The 26710-nt window shown below is 45.4% G+C and overlaps 1 protein-coding gene across 4 annotated transcripts in view; it reads left to right on the top strand.

Annotated features, from left to right (window-relative positions):
• Positions 1 to 26710, top strand: part of cpne4b (copine IVb) — a 286135-nt gene that overhangs the window by 18563 nt on the left and 240862 nt on the right. The window contains exon 1 of one of the 4 annotated variants that reach the window (XM_078419805.1): positions 13607 to 13768. The exons of 2 other annotated variants lie outside the window; for them this stretch is intronic. The gene's annotated coding sequence lies outside the window, so the exon portion shown is untranslated. Of the gene's footprint in view, positions 1 to 13606; positions 13769 to 14049; positions 14072 to 26710 lie in introns of those variants that run through there. One more of the 4 variants, XM_078419823.1, reaches the window with a different exon arrangement.

The raw sequence follows: 26710 nt of genomic DNA, 5'->3' as shown, positions 1-26710 counted from the left end.
CTAATCCCCTTTGCACTGATTGTCTTTGTTCCCTTTGCTCTTGGCTGCATATTCTATCACAGAAAACAACCCTTTTGATTCACGGGCATTTGAAGTGATCTTGAAAAATTTCAACTTGAATGTGAATTCTCTATGATCTTGCAGTATTTTATAAATATTATAACTATTATTAACCATTTTACCCTTTGTGCAGTAAAATAATCTAATCTACACCAACAACATTGGATATTATCTAGGTTCTAAAAATACATTTTTGGTGTGATGTTGCAATGAGGGTCCTAGTCTTTGTTCATTTGCTTTATAAAGAAGAGAAAAAAAGCTGTATAAGATTGGTAGGGAGGAGAAACCTATTTGTCATCATTTGGATACTAGAGATGATTTTGCATTAAGGTTTCTATTTGACAATGCAGTAATTTGACAATTTATAGATTCTCCCGACTCTCGGACAACTTTTCTCTGGGTTTTACTGGTAAGCATCAGCAAGTAAGGGACTCTGGGACTACCAAGTGAAAAATACAAGTACTAAACTTGCTCAGATTAGTTATTACCACATCTTTCAATACCCTTTCCTGTTAGATACTGCGTTGAATCTCATGATGGAACTGGATCATGTATTCTGAAGGTTTTTGGAACTGGCACCAGGTTGGATCCAGTACTGATTTGACAAACCCATTGATATTAATTTTATGGCTGCAGGGAAGAAAGGCAAGAGGAAAGCAGGAGGGAGAGGTCAGGAGCTGCAGATACTGGAATCTTGAGAGAAAAACCACAGTGCTGGAGTAACTCGGTGGATCAAGGAGCATCTGTGGAGAGAATGGACAGCAAATCCCTTTTCCTTTTTGCAGTGCCTCAAAGGATGGAACATGCTGTTCTCTCTTTATTCATATGTGTATTCTTATGATCCCAGGAGCTTGGTGGTGTTAGTAAACTTCAGTCGGAACCAACAGATTGAGGACTAGACATGTAAACGGTATACTGTAATGTGGTGTCTACAAATATACTATTACCTCAGTAATACACTTCTTTCACGATCTTTGATTGAGATTGATAACTTATGCTCAGCTGCCTTTGTGAGTTTGTAATAACAAATCAAATTTGTAAGGGGCCTCCGAGCGTACTGACAAAAGTGCATGACACAGGTAGTCACAGCGGCAGTGATACTGACACATCATGGACTATATCAAGTACCAAGTTTAGTCATGTTGCTGGTGTAGAACAGATGTTCTTCCTAAGCCTACTTGTGCTTGCAATGGGCCCCTGTTCAAGAGCTTAACTCAGGGATTCAATAAATGACAGTAAACTAGTACAATCCCTAGTCTGAAGAAGGGACCAGACCTGAAATGTCACCTATCCATGTTCTCCAGAGATGCTGCCTGACCTGCTGAGTTACTCCAGCACTTTGTCTTTTATTTGTATGCCAGCAACTGCAGTTCCTTGTTTCTACTATTTCTTGCATGATTTGCTCTCATTCAAATTGAGAGATTACAACAACACAACATAACCTTGGATACCTTTACATCAGCCCGCATTTGAAGGCTGTCCCAATTGTCCTACTAATGGCTTTTATTAGCTGTTTGACAGCTACCCCCTTTTATCTCCATGAAATGTTTTACATAACGTTACCTACCAACAATCTGACCTGAAAGAATTCATGCCCCACCGAACTTATCTCTACCTACCTCGACTCCATCCTATCCCCCCTGGTTAAATCCCTTCCCACCTACGTCCAAGACACCTCACACACTCTCCATCTCCTTGATAACTTCCGGTTCCCAGGCCCCCACTCCCTCATCTTCACCATGGATGTCCAGTCACTCTACACTTCCATCCCCCACAAGGATGGTCTCGAAGCCCTCCGTTTCTTCCTCGACCGTAGAACCAGCCAATCCTCATCGACCAACACTCTCCTCTGCCTAGCAGAGCTGGTTCTTACCCTCAACAACTTCTCCTTTGACTCCTCCCACTTCCTCCAAACCAGAGGCGTAGCTATGGGCACTCGCATGGGCCCTAGCTACGCCTGCCTCTTTGTCGGGTACGTCGAACAATCCCTGTTCCAGACGTACACTGGCCCCATCCCCGAACTCTACCTCCGCTACATCGACGACTGCATTGGTGCTACCTCTTGCACCCATGCAGAACTCACTGACTTCATACACTTCACCTCCAATTTCCATCCTGCCCTTAAATATACCTGGACTATCTCTGACATCTCCCTCCCGTTTCTGGACAATAGACAATAGACAATAGGTGCAGGAGTAGGCCATTCAGCCCTTCGAGCCAGCACCGCCATTCAATGCGATCATGGCTGATCACTCTCAATCAGTACCCCGTTCCTGCCTTCTCCCCATACCCCCTCACTCCGCTATCCTTAAGAGCTCTATCCAGCTCTCTCTTGAAAGCATACAACGAAATGGCCTCCACTGCCTTCTGAGGCAGAGAATTCCACACCTTCACCACTCTCTGACTGAAAAAGTTCTTCCTCATCTCCGTTCTAAATGGCCTACCCCTTATTCTTAAACTGTGGCCCCTTGTTCTGGACTCCCCCAACATTGGGAACATGTTTCCTGCCTCTAATGTGTCCAATCCCCTAATTATCTTATATGTTTCAATAAGATCCCCCCTCATCCTTCTAAATTCCAGTGTATACAAGCCCAATCGCTCCAGCCTTTCAACATACGACAGTCCCGCCATTCCGGGAATTAACCTAGTGAACCTACGCTGCACGCCCTCCATAGCAAAAATATCCTTCCTCAAATTTGGAGACCAAAACTGCACACAGTACTCCAGGTGCGGTCTCACCAGGGCCAGGTACAACTGTAGAAGGACATCTTTGCTCCATCACAGGAGACAGACTAGTGACGGACATTTACTATAAACCCATTGACTCGCACAGCTATCTGGACTACACTTCTTCTCACCCGGTCCCCTGCAAAAAGTATATCCCCTACTCCCAATTCCTCTGTCTACGCTGCATCTGCGCCCGGGATAAGGTGTTTCACACTAGGGCTTCCGAAATGTCCTCGTTCTTCAGAAAACGGGGCTTCCCCTCCTCTATTATAGATGAGGCTCTCACTAGGGTCTCTTCTACATCCCGCAGCTCCGCTCTTGCTCCCCCTCCCCCCACTCACAACAAGGACAGAATCCCCGTCGTTCTCACCTTCCACCCCACCAGCCAGCGGATCCAACATATCATCCACCAACATTTCCGTCACCTACAACGGGACCCCACCACTGGCCATATCTTCCCATCCCCTCCCCTCTCTGCGTTCCGCAGAGACCGTTCCCTCCGTAACTCTCTGGTCCACTCGTCCCTTCCTACCTAAACCACCCCAACCCCGGGCACTTTCCCCTGCAACCGCACGAGATGCAACACCTGTCCCTTTACCTCCCCCCTCAACTCCATCCAAGGACCCAAACAGTCTTTCCAGGTGAGACAAAGGTTCACCTGCACCTCCTCCAACCTCATCTATTGCATCCGCTGCTCTAGATGTCAACTTATTTACATCGGCGAAACCAAGCGCAGGCTCGGCGATCGCTTCGCTGAACACCTGCGCTCGGTCCGCATTAACAAAACTGATCTCCCGGTGGCCGAGCACTTTAACTCCCCCTCCCATTCCCAGTCTGACCTTTCTGTCATGGGCCTCCTCCAGTGCCATAGTGAGGCCAACCGGAAATTGGAGGAACAGCACCTCATATTTCGCCTGGGCAGTTTGCAGCCCGGTGGTATGAACGTCGACTTCTCCAACTTTAGATAGCTCCTCTGTCCCTCCCTTCCCCTCCTCCACCTATATCCTTCCTTTGTCCCGCCCCCCTGACATCAGTCTGAAGAAGGGTCTCGACCCGAAACGTCACCCATTCCTTCTCTCCCGAGATGCTGCCCGACCCGCTGAGTTACTCCAGCATTTTGTGTCTACCTTCAGCTCAAGTTATGTTGTCCTCTCTGTAACAGCCTCATTAAGTCCATCAAGAGTGTTTGTTGTTTGCACTGGATACAAATTGGAACATTTACATTTTTTACTCGCTGAAGCTTTACACACACCCATATCTTAAAGAATGTTAAAGAGCTGTGCAAGGAATGCTGGATCATTAATAGTGATCATTTTTTTGTGTGGTATTAAGAAAATGACTTTTATAATACAGTTTTCTGATTCCTTCAATTGGAGTTTAGTTAAAGGCTTTTTTGTTTCAGGTTTAATAGTTGAACAGGGGTGGGGGACAGCAGTAGCATTGAGTGGCTAACTGTGTAGTCTTGACATGTGTGCTTAGGGGAAAGCATATGGTTTGTATGTTAAAGCAATGGCACGTTCTTTAAAGCAAATAATATCTGAGAGTTTAAGGAAGGTGATATCAATGGAGGCTAAAATGATATGATTATGTATGCATGTAAAGCAATCCTCCTGATCAAAAATGGGCCAAAGGTCTATGGAATGACAAAGAATCTTCTGAAGCCATAAAAGTTATTGTGCAGAGGTCGGAAGATATGCAAAACCAGGGCTAGCTCGGGCATTGCTTTTGTTATAATGACCTTCACTCACTGCAGCCTTATCAGTTTAGAAGAGTAAAGTGGCACAGCGGTGTAGTCGGGCGGCACAGTGATGCAGCAATGGGCTCTCCGTTTCAATCCTGACTACGGGTGCTGTCTGCACAGAGTTTGTACATTCTCCCTGTGACTATGTGGGTTTCCTCTGGGTGCTCTGGTTTCCTCCCACATTCCAAAGATGTGCAGGTTTGTAGGTTAATTGATTTTGGTTTTAAAAAAATTGTAAATTGTCCCTAGTGTGTAGGATACTGCTAGTGTCATCGTAGGGTTGATCGATGGTCTGTGCGGACGGTGGGCCAACGGGGTTGTTTTTGTGCTGTGTCTCAAGTCTAAAGTGCATCAGTTGGCAAAGAATAGGTCACATTTTGACTGCTGAAAATCCCAGGCCACATCAAAAGCGACTTCAGTGGTGACTTGTGGACGATGGAACCTTAAAACAATGGAAAGGTAGATCTTGCAGTTTGGAAATTGATTAGGATGATGAGGAACTGGGATTGTACAGTATCTATGCCACTGTGAAGCAGCTTGCAGCTGCCTGCAGCTGGAGTTCAGACTGGCCACTGGTGCTCTCTGTGTGAAGTTGCACATTCTTCCTTTGACTTTGTGGGTTCCTTCCGTTGTTTTGTTCATTAGAGGTGACTTATTTTATGCTCTGTACAATACTGGTTAGTTGAACTCTTGTCCACAGTGTGGTATTTCACACTCTATTTGATCTAAAAAAACCCTCATCAGAATAGGTTTAGTTTGACATTGCTTTCCATGAAATGTCTGGCTGATTTGGTGGAGTTAGTAGTCTGGTTTTCTCACTTGCTCCAAATCCGTGCAGATTGATATGTTAACTGGCAGCTGTGAATTGTGCTAGTGTGCAAGTGAGTGGTAGAACCTGGGGTGAGCTGATTACTGTGGAAGAGTACAATCATATCATATCATATCATATCATATCATATCATATCATATATATACAGCCGGAAACAGGCCTTTTCGGCCCTCCAAGTCCGTGCCGCCCAGCGATCCCCGTACATTAACACTAGGGACAATTTTTTTACATTTACCCAGCCAATTAACCTACATACCTGTACGTCTTTGGATAAATAGGTCCTTGATGGTTGCTATGAGCTTGGTGGACTGAAGGGCCTCATTTATGTGTGGTGTTACTCTATGAACTCTAAATAGCAATGGCAACTGACTTTTGGTTAACAGTGATTAGCAACTAATACATTAACATGTAAATTGATACTGCTGTTCAGTAAGGAGTCTAGCAAATGATGAATACAAAGGCAATTTAATGGAGACCCAGCCCAGACTCTTGCTTCGGAGGGCCAAACTGAGAAGGAATTGAATAGGCAGGAAAAAATGGGTGTCCTTGTGAAACCAGACCAGAACTGACAGCTACACCAATAGATGTCATAACTAAGGCAGACAAACTCATACAGTGCCCTCCATAATGTTTTTATTATTTATTTATTTGCCTCTGTACTCCACAATTTGAGATTTGTAATAGAAAAAAATCACATATGGTTAAAGTGCACATTGTCAGATTTTAATAAAGACCATTTTTATACATTTTGGTTTCACCATGTAGAAATTGTAGCAGTGTTTATACATAGTCCCCACATTTCAGGGCACCATAATGTTTGGGACACAGAAAAGTCATGTAAATGAAAGTAGTCATGTTTAGTAATTTGTTGCATATCCTTTGCATGCAATGACTGCTTGAAGTCTGCGATTCATTGACATCACCAGTTCCTGGGTATCTTCTCTGGTGATGCTCTGCCAGGCCTGTATTGCAGCCATCTTTAGCTTATGCTTGTTTTGGGGGCTAGTTCCCTTCAGTTTTTTCTTCAGCATATAAAAGGATGCTCAATTGGGTTCAGATCGGGTGATTGACTTGGCCACTCAAGAATTTACCATTTTTTAACTTTCAAAAACTCCTTTGTTGCTTTAGCAGTATGTTTGGGATCATTGTCTTGCTGTAGAATGAACCGCTGGCCAATGTGTATTGAGGCATTTGTTTGAACTTGAGCAGATAGGATGCGTCTATACACTTCAGAAATCATTATGCTACTACCATCAGCAGTTGTATCATCAATGAAGATAAGTGAGCCAGTACCTTCAGCAGCCATACATGCACAGACCATAACATCCCCACCACCGTGTTTCACAGATGAGGTGGTATGCTATGGATCTTGGGCAGTTCCTTCTCTCATCCATATTTTGCTCTTGCCATCAATCTGATATAAGTTCATCTTTGTCTCATCTGTCCACAAGACCTTTTTTCAGAAAAATGTTGTGGTTGCTCTTTTGTACTTCTTGGCAAACTGTAACCTGACCATCCTATTTTTTACGTTAACCAGTGGTTTGCGTCTTGCAGTGTAGCCTGTGTATTTCTGTTCATGAAATCTTCTGAGGACAGTGGTCATTGACAAATCCACACTTAACTCCTGAAGAATGTTTCTGATATGTCGGACAGGTGTTTAGGGATTTTTCTTTATTATAGAGATAATTCTTCTGTCATCAGGTGTGGAGGTCTTCCTTGGCCTGCCAGTCCCTTTGCGATTAGTAAGCTCACCAGTGATCTCTTTCTTCTTAATGATGTTCCAAACAGTTGATTTTGGTGAGCCTCAGGTTTGGCTGATTTCTCTAACAGTTTTATTCTTGTTTCTCAGTCTCATAATGGCTTCTTTGACTTTCATTGGCACAACTTTGGTCCTCATGTTGATAAACGGCAATAAAAGTTTCCAAAGGTGATGGAAAGACTGGAGGAAAGACTTGGTGCTGAGAGCTCTCTTTTACCTGCATGAAGGAGGCAATTAAACACACCTGAGCAATTACAAACACCTGTGAAGCCATGTGTCCCAAACATTATGGTGCACTGAAATGGGGAGACTATGTATAAACACAGCTGTAATTTCTACATGGTGAAACCAAAATGTTTAAAAATGGCCTATATTAAAATCTGACAATGTGACTTTAACCACATGTGATTTTTTTCTATTACAAATCTCATATTGTGGAGTACAGAGGGAAATAACTAAATAAATAATAGGTCTTTTTTGTCCAGAACATTATGGGAGGCACTGTAATTGTTCATGCAGATCAAATGATTTCTACTGGAGATAAATGGGGTCTGGACTTTGAACCATTGAATCATGGGTTGGATCCAGTACAAACAATATCACGAGGAACCCAGCAGGTCTCATGAGGAAATAAAACCTTCTTTGGATTCTAATCCAAAACTAAATCATTCAAAAGTTGATTCGACATCAAAGCTTGGCAGCAGATCTGGAAGATTATGAAAATTAGTTACTTGGTTTGCTTTGTAGTTCACTAAATGTATAACTTATTATATACATAATATTTGGATTATTAACAGGTTAGACAACATCTCTTGAGGGAGAATTCTGGAGTTAACTGGCTAGTTCTGATCTAACCCAGAAAGAATATCAATCTGATGTTGTTGAATTCAATGAGTCCTGAGGACTGTGAAGAACTCTGAGGAAGATGACATGCTAATCCTTTTAACCTTCGGATAACCAGCAGCTTCAAGACTTGATGTGTAAATTGTTTTAGGCCTGCAGCCTTTCAATTAAATCATTACTTTTTTTGAGAATAACTTTCATCTCAAAATCCTCGTGGATAGGATAGGATTAGAGGGTTATGGGCCAAGAGCAGGTGGGTATGAAGGTGGGGCATTTTAGTCGGCATGGGCAAGTTGGGCTATCGGGGCTGTTTCCACACTTTGACTATGACTATGTTTATTTTTTAATTTTTCAGTTCATTTGGGGAAAAAATCTAGGACAGCTTTTAAACAGAATCTTGCAATAATCTGGTGAAGAAGCAAGACTAACTTTTATTGCTTTCAAACATTTAAATTTGCAGGAAGTACAGTTTGTTTATAACATCCTGATGTCATTCGGAAAAAAGTTTTTGACACCATTTGGAGTCCCTTAAGATTGTAAAAGACAAAAATTAAACATAAATTTGGAAAACCCAAAATCACAATCCAAGGCTGAAGCTCCAGAGAGTGTTGCACTGAGGTATTGAGTTTGCAGATATACAGTAATGCCAGGCCCAGTTAGCTCTATGATGTGGGCAATATGAATTTCATAGAAGTCCAGGAAATTATCTCCAGTATCCTGCCAAAAATGTATTCCTCACTCAACACTGCTACACAATGCAAATGTTTCTTTGGTTTAGAGAAACAGCACGGAAACAGGCCCTTCGGCCCACCAAGTCCGCATCGACCAGCAATCCCCACACACATACACTATCCTACACACTTCTTCTTCTTAAGCTCTTTAGGGAGCATAGGCCATTGACAAATGTCCTCCACCTCACTCGGATGTTGGCGGTTCTTTCGAGATGTCCCCAGTTGAGCCCACTCCCAGACATTTCGGTCTGGACACCTCTTCTCCAGCTGTTTCTGGGACGACCTCTTTTCCTTTTTCCTTGGGGTTCCATTTCAGGGCTTGCCGGGTGATGTTTGTGGCAGGTTTTCTGAAGGTGTGTCCAATCCAACTCCATTTTCTCCATCGAATTTGTAAGTCAATGGGATCCTGGCTTGATCTTTTCCACAGGACCACATTGCTTACTTTGTCCCTCCACCAGATGTTTAGTATTCTCCTGTGGAAGGTGTTAATGAATGTTTGCAGCCTGGTGTGTGTTTTGTTGTTTTCCATGTCTCTGATTCATACAGTATCACCTGCTTCACGTTTGAGTTAAAGATGCGTATTTTGGTGTTGATTGAGCTGTGTTTTGAGCTCCAGATCTTCCTGAGCATGTTAAACAGCACCCTAGCTTTATTGATTCTGCTTTTTATGTCCGCATCTGCCCCTCCGGTGGTGTTCAAACACTGCCTAGGTATGTGAATGTTTCTTCCTCCTCTCGGGCAGTGCTGTGCATGAGGATAGGGTTGCTGGTTTTGGAGTGGATCTTCATCACCCGTGTCTTCGCTGTATTGGGTGTAAGACCAAGTTTTGTTGCAACTTGTAAGTAGACTGTCCGGCTTATCATGCATTTGTATCTGTGTATGTGAAAGGAGAGCTATGTTGTCTGCAAAGTCACGATCATCAAGCTGCTCCCACATTATTATTATATATTTTTTTCATATTTCAGATACAGCGCGGAAACAGGCCTTTTCGGCCCACCAAGTCCGCACCGCCCAGTGATCCCCGCACACTAACACTATCCTACACACACTAGGGACAATTTTTACATATACCCAGTCAATTAGCGCGGCACGGTAGCGCAGCGGTAGAGTTGCTGCTTTACAGCGAATGCAGCGCCGGAGACTCAGGTTCGATCCTGACTACGGGTGCTGCACTGTAAGGAGTTTGTACGTTCTCCCCATGACCTGCGTGGGTTTTCTCCGAGATCTTCGGTTTCCTCCCACACTCCAAAGACGTACAGGTATGTAGGTTAATTGGCTGGGTAAATCTAAAAATTGTCTAGTGGGTGTAGGATAGTGTTAATGTACGGGGATCGCTGGGCGGCATGGTCTTGATGGGCCGAAAAGACCTGTTTCCGGCTGTATATATATGATATGATATGATATGATAATTAACCTACATACCTGTACGTCTTTGGAGTGTACCTGTACGTCTTTGGACATTGTCCACTGAATTCCATTTCTTTCCATCATGAGCCAGTCAATTGCCAGGAGCAACAGGAATGGTGACAGTAGACAACCCTGCTTGGCGCCCGTCTTGACACTGAAGCTTTGGGGAGCTGGCCTGCATGCATAACATTGCATGAGGTTCCATCATACGAGTTCTTGATTAAGTTTATGATCTTGGTGGGAATTCCATAGTGGTCCATTAGGCGCATAGTGTTGTCCTGTCTAAGCTGTCAAACGCTTTCTCAAAGTCGATGAAGTTGATGTACAGGGACGTGTTCCATTCAATAGACTGTTCAATGATGATGTGCACTGTTGCTATGTGGTCTGTGCATGAGCGATCCTTCCTGAATCGTGCTTAGTGGTCCCATAGCCTCTCGTCTACAGCTTCCTGAAGACGGTTGAGGATGACCCGGTTGAGAATTTTACTGGGTACAGAAAGTAGGGTGATCCCTCGGTAGTTGTTACATTTTCTTAGGTCACTTTTTTTTTTGTTGGCAGTTTCACAATGTATCCCTCTGCCCATTCTGTGCGTGTCTTTTCCTCTTCCCAAATTCTCCCAAAGAAGCCGTAGTTGATGAGTCTATATCTACATTTAGGGCTTCAGGTGGGATATTGTCAGGGCCAGCAGCCTTGCCAGTTTTCAGTTGCTTGATTGCAGCCTTTATTTCTGATTTTGTTGGTCTATCACACTTAATTTGTAGTGGTATCGTGGCTTTGGGAATATGTGGCTGAACTGCAGGTGTTGGCCTGCTTAGAACTTCTTCGAAATGCTCTTTCCATCTGTTGAGTTGCGCCTCCTGGGTTGAAAGCAGTTGGCTGTTCTTGTCTGTAATTGGTTTATTACCGTGCAGGTATATCCCGAACAATTTCCTTGTGATGGTTTATAATTCCCTCATGTTCCTTTGCGTCACCGCTATTTCTGCCTCCTTGGCTAGCCTCTCCACCAGTGTTCTCTTGTCCCTCCTGATGTTCTTTCACACTTCTTTGTGGCATCTGTTGTACTCCTTTTGGGCCAAAGCTTTTTCAGCTCTTGTTCTTGTTGTTCACTTTCTCTTTGAACTTTCTCCTCTGGTGGATTGTGTTGAGGGTTTATGGTGTTATCCACTCCTTATGCTTTTGGGTCGTTCTCCCTAGGGCCTCCTCAGGTTGAGCTCCAAGCAGCTTTTAGGTGTTCCCACTCCTCATTTATTGTCCATCCTTCCTTCCTCCTCAGCTGTAGCTCTGTATTTTCCCTTGAGAGGATATCCTTGAACTTCTTCACCACTTGAGCACTGCTGAGGTATTCAGTTGTATTTCGCTCTTTGGCTTTTGGCCCAGTGGTGTCTCCTCAGCCTTAGCTTGAATTTCCCTACCAGGAGGTGGTGGTCTGAAGCTGCATCTGCTGCTCTTCTTGTTCTGACATCTTCCATGGACCTTCTGAACCTTTTACAGATACAAATATGGTCAATTTTGTTTTCTGTGTCATGATCTGGTGACATCCAAGTTGTTTTGTAGATTGTTTTATGGGGAATACACTTCCCCCAATCACCAGGTTATTGTTAACACAGGTCTCAGCAAACATCTCGCCATTTTGATTCATTTTCCCCACTCCATGTTTTCCCATTGCTGCCTCATATCCCTCGTTTTGACCTCCAATCTTGGCGTTGAAGTCACCCATCAGGATAATGAGGCCTCTGGCTCAAATCCTACCAAGTAAGTAGTTCAGGCTTTCATAGAACCTGTCTTTGACCTCAACCTCTGCATCGTTGGTGGGTGCATAACATTGGATTATGTGGGCTTTCACTCTCTTGTTGGTTTTGAAGGTTGTGGAGATGAGGCGAAAACTGATGGGTTTCCATGCCGTTAGAGCCTTTCTAGTGTCCTTCATCATCATGATGGCCACTCCCTCTGTATGCTTCGCTCCCTCATCTTCATGTCCGGAGTAGATAATGGACTGCCTGCTGGCCAATTTGATCTCCCCTGACTGTGTCCATCTTGTTTCAGCCAAGCCCAGGACTGAGAGATTGTAGCGCACCATTTAGTTGACAATAGTGGCAGCCTTGCCAGCCTGGAACATGGTTCGGATGTTCCATGTCCCCACAAGGATGGATTTCTTTGGCGGTCAGAACACCTTCTGATGCAAAAGGTTCCCAGCAACCTTGCGGGTTTGGCTGGGAAGCGTCATGTTCCCCGTCGCTGGGGCACCTTCTTCAACCAGGTGTTTAATTTGGTTTTCATTCGTCCAAGTTTCTGTAACTCACACTTTTTTCCAGGGTGGGGTAGTTAACCCCACGCCCAACCCCCAACCTGGAGGACCAGGGACTGCTTCGTCTGCCTCCTCACCCATGGCCTGTCCGGTTTGGTTGAACCTGCTAGGGATATTTAACCCCATCTGGCATAGCTCACAGGATCACTGGAGTACACAAACCCCTCCATCACGCCAAGGTTGCAGTCCAGGGGAAGGTACACACAGTAAGCACAATTTACAATTTTTACCAAGTCATTTAGCCTCCAAACCTGTATGTCTAGAATATGGGAGGAAACCGGAGCTCCCAGAAAAAACCCATGCAGGTCACGGGGAAAACATACAAACTCCGTACAGTTAGCACCCATAGTTAGGATTGAACCCGGGTCTCTGGCGCTGTCAGGCAGGAGCCGCTGCGCCATCTTGCTGCCCTAATATTTATTTATTTTTCTTATCTTCTCTGACATTTAGAAAAACACGTCAATAATCAGTTGACCGCCATAAGAATTAAGAAATCCTACACTGATTAGAATGTTCAGGATTACTGTCTGCTTCTATGCATAATCATGACAAAATCTATCAAAAAGATTGTTATGGGATTGTTAAAGATTGTTAAAGATTGCTAAGCAGACATTGGCTTCCACATTTAAAAAAGACATAAAGTGCTGGAGTAACTCAGTGGGCCAAGCAACATCCCTGGAGAACTTGGATAGGTACCATTTTGTGTTGGTGCCTTCTTCAGACCCTTCTTGGGCTTCCACATAGCCTACATTGCAAAATTCATAACACTTTAAGAGGACAATGGCAGTAAAGTATATCTGGGCATCCTGCAAATATGCAGGGGGATATAAAGTAAAAGTTTATTGTTGATATTCTTTTTGGGCTGTCGGCATTTCAGCCTGCACCATCAAAATACCTTTTAGCCTGGCTTATTATTACCTTGTGCAGATCGCAGCTGGGCTAACAAAGCCATTGCCAGATTCATGATTGCAGTGTAAATACACTGCTAAGCTGTAACCAAGAGGTGGTGATTTCACAGGCAATCAGAGCAGGATAGAATCAGTGTCTAAATTTAGCAGAGACCGAATCAGTAATGTTTCGGAAATGTGCTGTTTTACGTGGTTCTCTTCCATGGGACTAGTTTCAAAATGGTCCCGTTTAATAGACCTTTATAATTTCATATTTGTTTCATTGCAAAGTCTCCCTGGGATCTCTGTAAATGAGCCATATCAGTTCATTATCTCTGGTACATAACAAGAGTTTTTGAAATGATTGTGCATATCTGTAAAGAACATTGTACCACAGAACATCCTCTTAAGTGTAGAATTTCCTGATTCTATTGGCGGTCAGCTGATTATCAAAATGTTATCTCTAAATGTGCAAGAAGGTAAGAATATTGGATGAATTTGTACTGCTTGGCTCATTTATATAGTAATTACATTGACTGTGCTGCCTTTATGATTTTTTTTCTCTTACTATTTTTAGCATAGAAATGGGTCCAAAAGTGTGCTTCACGGAGATGGAATAAAAATAAACGCAGTGTAGTGAAGTTAAAACGCAGTGTAGTTAAAAATTGAGTCAGACTTTAGTTTGGAAGAGAATCTTGAGAAGTGGAGATGCAGAGGAGCTTATTCCAAGAATTCGAGGACAGCAGACCGAGTTGTTTGAGGATGCAGTTGGCAACGATAAGGTGATTGTCTTGATATATAAATGTCAACATGTTCTCAATTACTCAATTGCTATTTAGAGAACTAAGTGAATGATTCATAGTTTAGCAGCTCTTGGTTTTTCTTCATTTGTTTGCCTGCCAACAGGTTAATATGGTAATGAAAAATAATGAGAAAGGACCATCCAGCCCAATCTTTCCATAGAATGAGACAATCTGCTTAATTGTGGACTGGTTCAAGCGAATAGTATAGTTAAGCAAGTGAACAGAATGTTTCCATTCTTTTGCATTCAAATTTGATTTGATTTTTACTGATATCATTAACCTTGACAGACACAAAAAGCTGGAGTAACTCAGCAGTACAGGCAGCATCTCTGGAGAGAAGGAATGGGTGACGTTTCAGGTCGAGACCTTTCTTCAGACTGGTTAGGGATAAGGGAAACGAGAGATAAAGAACAATGAATGAAAGATATGCAAAAAAGTAACGATGAAACAGGCCATTGTTAGCGGTTTGTAGGGTGAAAATGAGAAGCTAGTGTGATTTGGGTGGGGGAGGGATAGAGAGAGAGGGAATGCCGGGGCTACCTGAAATCACTATTCATACCACTGGGCTGTCAGCTGCCCGTGAAATATGGGATGCTGTTCCTCCAATTTACGTTTAGCCTCACTCTAACAATGGAGGAGACCCAGGACAGAAAGGTCTGTGTAGGAATGTGAAGAAGAATTAAAGTGTCCAACAACCGGGAGATCAGGTAGGTTCGGACAGGCTGAGCGAAGATGTACCGCGAAACGATCGCCCAATCTACGTTTGGTCTCGCTGATGTATAAGAGTCCACATCTTGAACAACGGATACAGTAGATGAGGTTGGAGGAGGTGCAGGTGAACCTCTGCCTAACCTGAAAGGACTATCAGTGTCCCTGGACAGAGTCGAGAGAGGTGTTGCATCTTCTGCGGTTGCAGGGACAGGTACCTGGGAGGGGATGGTTTGGGTGGGAAGGGATGAGTTAACCAGGGAGTTGAGGAGGGAACGGTCTCTGTGGAAGGCGGAAAGGAGTGGAGATGGGAAAATGTGGCTAGTGGTGGGATCCCATTGGAGGTGTGGAAATATCAGAGGATTATGTGCTGTATGCGACAGCTGATGAGGTGGAAGGTAAGGACTAGGGGGACTGTCTCTGTTGCAACGAGGGGGAGGAAGGGCAGAGCTGTGGGGTACCGAGGAGACGGGAGTGAGGGCCTCATCTATGATGGGAGAGGGGACCCGTTCCCTAAAGAATGAGGACATCTCAGATGTTCTAGTATGGAACATCTCATCTTGGGCACAGATGTGGCATAGACTGAGGAATTTTGAGTAGGGGTAGATTCTTTGCAGGAAGCAGGGTGGGAAGAAGTGTAGTTAAGATAGTTGTGGGGGTCAGTGGGTCAGTCAATAGTCTATTTCTTGTGATGGAGACTGTGAGATCAAGAAAGGGGAGGGAGGTGCCGGAGATGGTCCAAGTAAATTTGAGTGCAGGATGAAAATTGGTAGTGAAGTTGATGAAGTCCATGAGTTCTGCATGGGTGCAGGAGGAGCACCGATGCAGTCATCAATGTAACGGAGATTGAGTTTGGGGATAGGGCCAGTGTACACCTGGAACAGGGATTGTTCAATATACCCTATCTCCAAATCACAGAGCAAACATTTCTCTTGGACTACTTATAAAACAATGGTAAGTTTTCATGATAGATTGCTGTTAAGTGCAAACTGTTTGGAATAAATTGTATTGCTATAAAATAGGACTAGTTATTTGTTTTATCCTATAGAGTGAGAACGGGCAGGACATCTCATTGTTCCTTTATTCTTTCAGCTGTGTCGCAGTTAGTAGCATTTTTATGAATTAGGTTCCAGGTTTATGATCAGTGTGATGGACGAGCTGTAGTCCAGGCAAATACTGCATTTCAGTACTGAGGGAGTGCTGCACATGGACATGTTTCATCCTTTGAGTAAGATGTTAAACTGAGAATCGGACTACAAAACAAAACAATGCTTGCTTTTCAATAGAGCAGGGATGTTCCCCCTGGTATCCTGGTCAATATTCATAATTGATCAATATTTACTATATTCCACCGTGCCTTGGTTATTTGAATTCAGAACTGGCTTACTTCTTAGAAGCCAAGGTTGTTGTTGGAATAGTGTTATTTTTGCTGGAGATCTGTGACCTGTGGTGTTTAGAGGGATCTGTGCTGGGACCTCTGTATGATACAGTATATATAACTGACGGATGTAAATGTAGACGGGTTGGTCAGTAGGTGTGCAGGCAATGCCTAAATTAGTGAAGTTGCAGACTGTGAGGAAAGTTGTCAAAATATCCCTAAAAGCTCCCTAAAAGTGGCAACACAAGTCGATAGAGTGGTAAAGAAGGCATGTAGTCAGGGTATTGAGTACTAGAGTCAGGAAGTCATTTCACCACTTTATGGACTTTGGTTAGGACACATTTGGGCTATACTTTGCAGTTCTGGCCACCCCAATACAGAAAAGATGCAGAGGCTTTGAAGAGGGTATAAAGACATTTAGCACAATGCTACCTGGATTGGAAGGTATTAGCTATAAGAAGAGCATCGGACGAACTTGGATTGTTTTCCCTAGAGTGTTGAAGGTTGAGGGGAGACCTGGTAGAAGTATATAAAATGATGAGAGACCTAGAGGGTAGACGGTCAGAGCCTTTTACCCCGGGTGGAAATGTCAAAGACTTGGGGGCATATCTTCATGTGAGAGGGGCACAGTTTAAAGGAGATGTGCGGGGCAAGGATTATTTTACACATTGGTGGGGGCTGATAGGGTGGTTTTGGAGAAAGTTATAGTGGCATTTAAGAGGCTTTTGGATGGGCACATGGTTATGTGTGGAATGGAGGAATATAGATCATTTATGGGCAGAAGCATTTCGTTTAATTTGGCATCATGTTCCGCACTGACATTGTGGGCCGAAGGGCCTGCTCCTGTGCAGTAATGTTCTATGATCATCACTCAATCAACATTTTTATGATTATCCAGTCATTATTACATCGCTGATAGAGGGGAAAAAGCAGTGCACAAATCTACTTCTCTGTGTCGAGATTAGGAACTGTAACTCAAAAGGATTTTTTATTGACTATAGAGTGCCTTGGGATGTTGTGGAAGGAACACAAAAAGCATTTGTAGTTTTTTTTTCTATACCAGGACTGAAAAATAGACCGGTTCAACTTCCGACAGTAGCCAGCAGGAAGGATAGAGACAATGGGCGAGGAATAGAGTTAGCGAAATGAAAGAAAACGGCTGTGTTGGTCACATCCAGCTACTGCTCTGAATTAGCAGCTGGAAATGACCAACAAAATAGCCTATTTTCATCTTGTAAACTCTATTCCTTGTCCATTGATCCGTTGGTCTATTAAACGCTCACTATAACGGATGACACTGGGAGATGGAGTCCGTTATTACCAATTGTCTGCTATAACCGAATAAGGGGGTGAATATGTGCAGTACTATTGGAAAAACATCCACTAAACATACAATATACACATTACCTTGGGATATTGTAAAGGACACAATATACACATTACCTTGGGACTGCACAGTGGCGCTGCGGTAGAGTTGTGACCTTACTGTGCCAGAGACCTGATCCAGGCTTTGGGTGCTCCCTGTGGCATTGTAGGTTTCCTCCCGCTGCTCTGGTGCTCTACCGACACACTGTGGTGTGTGGGGTGGATCTGGTGTGCCGGGGCGCCCGGTGCAGACCTGAGTCTCCGGCGCTGTGGTGCGGCGGCTCTGCCGGTGGTACGCGCACTGTATGTGGCTCGCGGTGACCTGGGCTGTAGGCCAGCGTATCTTTGCGTTGTTGGCGAGGGGGAGGGGTGCCCAGGGGAAACCCATGATAAACACTGTCCTTGTCTTTGCAATGTGTGAGGAAAGATAGAACCACAGCAGAGGTTCTCACCTACACACTGTGAATTGTCCCTAGTGTGTAGGATAGAAGGAGTGTGTGGGTGATTGCTGGTTGGCACAGACTCAGTGTTTTCCATGCAGTATCTCTACACTAAACTAAGCAAAAATGGTTCAAAAACAACATTCGCTCCATCCACCTAGAGGTCATTCTGTGAAACAATAAACTGTCTACAACAGTGTAGGAAGGAACTGCAGATGCCAGTTTACACCGAAGATGGACACAAAATGCTGGAGTAATGCGGGACAGGCAGCATCTTTGGATAGAAGGAATGGGTGACGTTTTGGGATGAGATCCTCCTTCAGATTGAGTCAGGGGAGAGGGAGACACAGAGATAAGGAAGGGTAAGGTGTGATAACGAGACATCAAAGGAGATGCATGACAACTAGAAATTATATGGAGACACTGGAAACTGCAAATGGTGGAAACATTCAAAACACAAAGTGCCAGAGAATTTCAGTGAGTCTGGCAGCATCTGTAGAGGGAAATGGTTAATGATGTTTTGAGTTGGGACTTTTGTTCAGATTGAAGGACTCTGAGCTGAAACCTCAACTGTCCATTTCCCCCCACAAATGCTGCCTGACCCGCTGAGTTCCTCCAGCACTTTGTTTGTTGCATTACGCATTAACACAGCATAGCAAATCCCAGGTGCTTCACAGGAATGTTTTCAACAAAATGTGATCGAACAGAGATGCTTGAAGGGTGGCTTAGGAAGAAAACAAACCATGTGGACAAGGGAGGGAAATCCAAAACTTGGATCCCTTTCAAGTCTATTTGCACCTCCTTTCTGTAATTCCTTCCACTGCATTGTTATGAGGCATTCAGAAAAACAGTGTGATCTCCATCAATGCAGGAAAGAGTTACCAGTGCTCTGCTTTGATATCCTCAGTTCTGTATCTAAAAATATGCTGCCCCATTTGGAGTTATTTTGATGAGAACCTGACTCCAAGGAGCCAGTCCTGCATATTCAGCAAGTTGCTTCTGGCCTGATTTGGGATTTGCTGAACTCAGGAGCAGGTGTGGAATTCGGCACATCAGGAAAGCTGCCTGTATTGGACACAATGCCTCATACCAACGGGGAACAAACCAAACATTCAGTGGGCATGCTGTTAATGCCTCTTTTCTGCCCAGTGACATATTTTGTAAATGCAAAATATAAACATTTAAAAGGACTGGGATTTCCTGACCTTTTAAGTGAATAATTGTCAAATTAATTGCTGCACCATTTTAATTTGTTTTGTTTCATAATGTGCAAAGAAAATTCTTCTGTGGTCGCTCAGTGTTTGACGGACTGATGGTATCCATCTCAACCTCTGCACCTCAGTCAACCCTTGTAGTTGTCTCTTTTCTCAGTTTGACTGTTCTGGCTGAGTCGTTGAGAGTAAATGTGTCTTACTGAAACAAGGCACGTGTGGGCAATTTGAGGCTGAATGCTGTGAAGGGAAGATCACCTGGGGAAGTGAGATTGCTCAGAGTATTGGTGGAAATGCCCTCGTGTTCGGCATGGGTTCATTCTTCAGTGGAAGCTTGAGCAGGAGCCTGAAGGTTGACATTTACTTTCTTTGACAGAGTTTGCTAAAATGTAATATAGTGTCCTTGTCAGTGGATTTGACAGCCGTCACTGAATGGAATCCTGCAAGTTTAGAGGAGGATAGATTAGAGATGCACCATAGACTGTATTCGACTGGATGCATCATAGCTTGTTATGACTACTGTTCTGCCTAAGGCAGCAAGAAATTGCACAGAGTTGTGAACGCAGCCTAGCCCATCACACTGGCTTGTGAATGTGGTCGGTGTAATCAAGGATCGCTCACACCATTGGAATATGCGATTTCACAATGCTCAGTCCAGTGATAGGTTTCAATGCTTCTTTATTCAAAGCTTACAGTTGTTACCTCTTCAGAGAGGAGGAGATGAATCATGCAAGACAAATCTCTCTACACTAATATACCAGCTTATTTTATTTACATACTTTGACTCTCTCTGCTGACTCCCTCTCTTACTGGCCTAAACCTACTAACTTGGGTCGCATCTCTTCCTTATTGGTCCTAGTGTGTAGGGGTGGGTTGGTATTGCTTCATTACCTTGGGGGTTGCTGTTCACAGATCTGACTTGGTTTTAGTCAGTTCTAATCATTACACAAGCTGCTCTTTGCAAAGCTCAATGAGTCGGTGGTTCTAACAAATTCATTTGCGCCATTCTCTGCAAACTCAACACACACCATGGTCATTCCCTCTTCTCCCATTTCTTGTCGGGCCGCTCCATCCACTTTCCTCTCTTTACACCCATCTCTTTACCCCCGCCCGCTGATTGCTCCCACCCTCAGTATCCTGAACTGCGTCTCTTTGCTTCTGCTCTTTTCACTGTGAAGACTGCTTCCTTCCATCTCTGTGACATTGCTGCCCTGTCACCATTGTCAATATTGTTCATAACTTCATAATTTCTCATCTTGTATTCTATCTCCCACCTTTTCCCAAATCCATAATTGTCATATTGCTTTGCATAATCTATGAATACTCTAAGCAACTCTTGCAGTGCCAGAGACCTGGGTTTGATCCTGACTATGGGTGTTGGTTGTATGGAGGGTTTGTATGTTCTCCCCATAACCTGTCATGGTTTTCTCCTGGAGCGCCGGTTTGCTCCCACATTCCAAAAACGTACAGGTTTGTAGGTTGATTGGCTTTGGTAAAAATTGTAATATGTCCCAAGTATGTAGGATAGTGTTAGTGTACGGGTGATTTCTGATCAGCGCGGAATTCCACACTGTATCTCTAAATTAAACTGCAATATTGGCAAACCTGTATACATGACCTTTTGATCTTTTGTTCGTCATTAATATAGATTGTAACTAACAGAGGCCACAGTGCCAATTCTTGTGGCACCTCATTAGTAATAGTTGCAACTCGTAAGAGATATTGATTCTTATTCTTGTATTTTCTCATCAACAAATGGTAATTTATAGTGCCAGATTGGATGTCACAACCTTTTGTAGGGTTCTTTATTAAATTCCTATTGAAAATCTGGATAGACTCCATCTGCTGGTTCCCGCTTGCCTGCTCTTTCAGTTACATTCTCAAATAAAAAGGTCGTCTAACACCTTTCCCTTCTGCCATTTTGGCTCGTCTAATTATGCTATGATATTCTAAACACCTTTGACATTGGTGGAAATTACTGAGCTGGTGGTTCTACCAATGCGTGCTTTATAAATAGCAGAGCAAAATCACCATATAAAATTACATTGATGTATGAACAGCAACTTAATCAGAGAGAACAGTGGGTAAGCAAAGACCTTGAGAGCAACCAAGAGGACTGAGCTGTACTGGAAAATATAATAGATGCATAAATGTGTGAACCAGACATGGTTCAATCCAAATACGGCTTGCAGCTGGTGATGAGGGAAAAGGAAGGATGAAACCTTAGTATATGAAAATGTATGTTACCATCACGGGTAAGTACATTAAAATAAGTACTTTAGATGCTTTTTGTGCTGTCTCATTTTTCAAACCATGTCATTTTTTTATACCGGTCATTCAATGTGAATGCTTTTTTCGTTAAGTTGTGGGCAAAATCCGACAATGACAATACCAAGTGACCCAAGATGGTACGTTAAACCTGCATTAGACCTGCCACAGTTTTCTATTGATATATTTTTTGAAAGAATATTAGATTCTAGGCCCACATTGGTAGAACACTTAAGTATGTTACATAAACAGAATTTCTCACTTAGCAGGAGAATGTGAGAATGTGGAAATAACTCAACACTAGTGACATTTAGAAATGTCTAAATGAAGGAATACAAGAGATGCTTTGCGATGTGGGGGCTTGTAGTTTTCATCCTGTTATTGTATCCTTGCCTTGACTGGGCATCACCACTGCCAATTGCTGGAAGAAGTTACAGCAGCAGAATAGTGAAGTAAATGACGTTTTGGGCTTGTTTGGGCGATTGGAAAATAAGTGGCCCAGTCAGTTGTTCAGCATGCAGCTTCATGTGTATATCCCCTTGGACTTAAGGAAATGCAACTCTGAGCTGGACTGGGGAATGGAGATGTATGGTGTACCGCAGGGCAAACTGTCCGGGTGAGAATAACGTTTTTAAAGGTGGGCAGTTTACCTGAAGGTGAATCTATCATATTGGTAAGTGTGCTTCCTGAATTAGAAAGGTCAAAGGGTGATTTAATTGAGATCGTTAAGAAATTAAGGGGACTGATGGGGTAGACAAATAAAGCCCTGACCTGCTGAATGAGAATGAGCAATCTTAAAATAGGTGGCACAGTCTGAAAGATTTGACCCAGTACTTTCAGGGGTGAGGTTAGATGTACCCCAAGGTGCAGTGAGTGGTAAGTGTTTGAAACTCTCCACGGCAAATCACAATTAATGGTGGATTAGTTGTTAAAGTGAAATTCATATTTTTTTGTTAATGAAAAGCATGACCAGATATAAGGAATATTGCAGAGATGCAAGAGATGAAAATTGCTGGAATCTGCAGCAAAAAAAAAAGGAGTTGCTGGGGGAACTCAGCAGGTCAGGTGGCTCCTGTGCGGAGAAAATGAAAAATTAAAGGTTTTGGGTTGAGAACTTTCACCTGGACTGAAAGAGTAGAGTAGTGGGACGACACGTGGTGCAGTGGTGGAGGTGCTGCCCTATAGAGCCATCGTGCCACATGTAGTGCATACATAGGTTCTTGGAACATACATCATTGAGAGGGCTGAAGACATCAACTGGCTTATCAAGCTTCTCTTACGACATAAAGACTGGACCATGAAGACACGATATTTCCTCAGTTCAGTTTAGTTTATTGTCACGTGTATTATGTAAAGCTTTTTGTTGCTTGCTAACCAGTCAGTAGAAAGACAATACATGATTACAATCAATCTATTTACAGTGTATAGATACATGATAGGTGAATAACATTTAGTGCAAGGTAAAGCCAGCAAAGTCCAGTCAAGGAAAGACCGAGGGACATCAGAGGTAGAAAGTAGTTCAGCACTGATCTCTGGTTGTGGTAGGATGATTCAGTTGGCTGGGTACAGCTGGGAAGAAACTGTCCCTGAACCTGCAGGTGTGTGTTTTCACACTTCTGTACCTTTTGCCTGATGGGAGGGGAGAAGAGTGAGGGGCCAGGGTGTGACTCATCCTTGATTATGCTGCTGGCCTTGCCGAGGCAGCATAAGGTATAGATGGAATCAATAGAAGGGAGGTTGGTTTGTGTGATAGCCTGGGCTGCGTTCACAATCCGCTATAATTACTTACGGTCCTGGATGAAGCTATAATGCATCCTGATATAGACCTCCCAACCCTTCTGAATTTGGTGGAAAGTTTCCGCTTTCTTATTTTATTTCCGCCATTCCGATTTCGCCTCACATTTTTCCACAAAACACGTGCCTCGCCCCCCTGCCCCGCCCCGCCCGTTACTCTGCCTAGCCTATCGCCACTCGCCGCTGGCCTCGCCTCGCCGCAGGCCTCGCTGCTGGCCTGGCCTCGCCACTCTCCGCACCCCTTGCCTCTGGCCTGGCCTCGCCACTCTCCGCACCCCTTGCCTCTGGCCTGGCCTCGACGCTGGCCTGGCCTCACCGCTCGCACCTCGCTGCTGGCCTGGCCTCGCCGCTCGCACCTCGCCGCTGGCCTGGCCTCGCCGCTCTCCGCACCCCTTGCCTCTGGCCTGGCCTCGTCGCTCGCCGCTCTCCGCGCCCCTCGCTGCTGGCCTGGCCTCCTCGCTCGCCGCTGGCCTGGCCTCCTCGCTCGCCGCTGGCCTCGTCGCTCGCCACGCCCCTCGCCGCTGGCCTGGCCTCGCTGCGTAGCGTGAGGCCCGTTGATGTTGAGAGGGGATGGGTGGGTGAATGGGGGGGGTTTGGGGTGCGGGAGAGGGGGCAGGGGAGGGGGGGAATGGGAGGTGGGGGGGGTGGAGGAAGGTGGGGAGGAGAGTGGGGTGGGAGTTGGGGGGGAAAGGGGGAGGGCAGGGGAGTAGGGGGGAGAGGAGGGGTGGAGTGGGGGAAGGGTGGGGGGAGGGGGGAGTGGAGGTGGGAAAGTGGGGAAAGGGGGGAGGGGAGTAGGAATAGGGGGGAGGGATGGGGGGAGTGGGATAGAGTGGGAGTAGGGTGGTGGGGGTGGGGGGGAGGGTAGTGGGGGGGAGTAGGGGTGGGGAGGGGGAGGTGGGGCTTACATGGATCGTTATGATTTGCTGTTGAAGACCACAGGAGCAAGTATGTCTTCAATGAAATTAGGTACGTGCAGTTTTAAATGAAAATCTTTCTTCATAACTTTGTCATACATTTTACGACCATTGTTCTTTTATTCAATACCAAGGGAATTGGGATGTGCAAGGAAAAAGTAAAATAGAAAAAACAAAACAAAAATGAATTTCTTTGTGTTGTAAAAGGTATTTAATAACCTTTCGAAATTGCAGAATATACTCATGATAGGCCTGACATTGTACATGTAGTCCAAGAACTATAGACTGTTGGAAATAATAGTCGTTTTTCACATGTGAATGTAGCGCAACGCGCACGCGCATTTGGCGTGCATACTTTTTTTTCCCTGAAAAGTTTCATTACGCACCATATTATGAATTTTGATGTAAAATTCTGAAGTTTGGACAGGAAAATTCTGAATTTGTAAAATCAAATATTGGGAGGTCTGCTGATAAGGTGCTTTTCTATGGTGCATCTGTAGAAGTTGGTGAGTAGCAGAGATATGCCAAACATCCTAAGCCCTCTATGGAAGTAGCCTACTTCACCAGCCACGCCCAGAATATTGTCTTGAATCACATGAATTTGACTTTTAATAAATTTAAGTTTAGAACAAGATTCAGGCTTGCAATAATTTTTAATTAAATTTCAGGACCGGCACTGAATATAAATGATTCTCTTCACTGCCAAAGCAAGTCGGAACTGTTTCTATTTGCACAAATACACCAGTGCAAAATTGAATATATTGTGTTTTGATTAAATAAAGATCAAAAACTGAACTGTAGTAATTAAACAATTTCTCATTTGTTTAGGTCAGCTATTTATTTCTTCTTTGTCTTTCTTCTTCTTTGCTCCTCTGCTCCTAAGATTTTCCTCTTTTTTAAATTTCACCATCAAACTTCCCATCTGAATTGTGAGTTACTTACATCAATGATGCCAATTCCATCTCTTAACTGTCATTGTAAGTCAGCAGTGTCCACTTTGATTGCTTCTCTCTCCCCCTCTTTTCTCTCTCTCTCTTCTCTCTCCTCTCTTCATCCTCCAATCTCTTTCTCCCAATCCCTCTTCTCTCTCCTCCCCTCTCTCCCCTCTCTCTCTCTCCCCTCTCTCCACTCCTCTTCCTTCTCCCCCCTCTCTCCTCTCCCCCCATCTTCCCTCTCCTCCCCTTCTCCTCTCTCCCCCTTCCTCCTCTCCTCTCCCTTCCTCTCCTCTCCCCCTCTCCTCTCCCCCTTCTCCTTCCCCTCTCTCCTCTCCCCTCTCCTCTCCCCCTCTCCTCTCCCCCTCTTCCTCTTCCCCCTTCTCCTCTCCCTCCTCTCCTCTCCCCTCTCTCCTCTCCCCTCTCTCTCCCCTCTCCTCTCCCCCTCTCCTCTCTCTCCCTCTCCTCCTCTCTCCTCCCTCTCCTCTCCCCTCTCTCTCTCCCCCTCTCCTCTCCCCCTCTCCTCTCCCCCTCTCCTCTCCCCCTCTCCTCTCCCCCCCTCCTCTCCCCCTCTCCTCTCCCCCCTCTCTCCCCCCTCTCCTCTCCCCTCTCTCTCCCCCTCTCCCTCTTCCTCCCCTCTCTCCCCTCTCCCCCTCTCTCCTCTCCCCCTCTCTCCCCCCTCTCCTCCCCCTCTCCTCCTCCTCTCTCTCCCCCTCTCCTCTCCCCCCTCTCCTCCTCTCCCCCCTCTCCTCTCCCCCCTCTCCTCTCCCCCCTCTCCTCTCCCCCCTCTCCTCTCCCCCCTCTCCTCTCCCCCCTCTCCTCTCCCCCCTCTCCTCTCCCCCTCTCTTCCTCCCCCTCCTCTCCCCCCCTCTCCTCCCCCTCTCCTCTCCCCCTCTCTCTCCCCCCTCTCTCCTCCCCCTCTCTCCTCCCCCTCTCTCCTCCCCCTCTCTCCTCCCCCCTCTCTCCTCCCCCCTCTCTCCTCCCCTGCTCTCCTCCCCCTCTCTCCTCCCCCCTCTCTCCTCCCCTCCCTCTCTCCTCCCCCTCTCTCTCCTCCCCCCTCTCCTCCTCCCTCCTCTCCCTCCTCTCTCCTCCCCCCTCTCTCCCTCCCCCTCTCTCCTCCTCCCCCTCTCTCCTCCCCCCTCTCTCCCCTCTCTCCTCCCCCCTCTCTCCTCCCCCCTCTCTCCTCCCCCTCTCTCCTCCCCCCTCTCTCCTCCCCCCTCTCTCCTCCCCCCTCTCTCCTCCCCCCTCTCTCCTCCCCCTCTCTCCTCCCCCCTCTCTCCTCCCCCTCTCTCCTCCCCCCTCTCTCCTCCCCCTCTCTCCTCCCCCCTCTCTCCTCCCCCCTCTCTCCTCCCCCCTCTCTCCTCCCCCCTCTCTCCTCCCCCCTCTCTCCTCCCCCCTCTCTCCTCCCCCCTCTCTCCTCCCCCTCTCTCCTCCCCCCTCTCTCCTCCCCCCTCTCTCCTCCCCCCTCTCTCCTCCCCCCTCTCTCCTCCCCCCTCTCTCCTCCCCCCTCTCTCCTCCCCCCTCTCCTCCCCCCTCTCTCCTCCCCCCTCTCCTCTCCCCCCTCTCTCCTCCCCCCTCTCTCCTCCCCCCTCTCTCCTCCCCCTATCT

The sequence above is a fragment of the Rhinoraja longicauda genome, chromosome 2 (genome assembly GCF_053455715.1).
Source record: "Rhinoraja longicauda isolate Sanriku21f chromosome 2, sRhiLon1.1, whole genome shotgun sequence".
In the NCBI taxonomy this organism is placed as follows: domain Eukaryota; kingdom Metazoa; phylum Chordata; class Chondrichthyes; order Rajiformes; family Arhynchobatidae; genus Rhinoraja; species Rhinoraja longicauda.
Note: the sequence above shows the minus strand (reverse complement) of the source record. Positions and strands in the feature narration are given on the sequence as shown.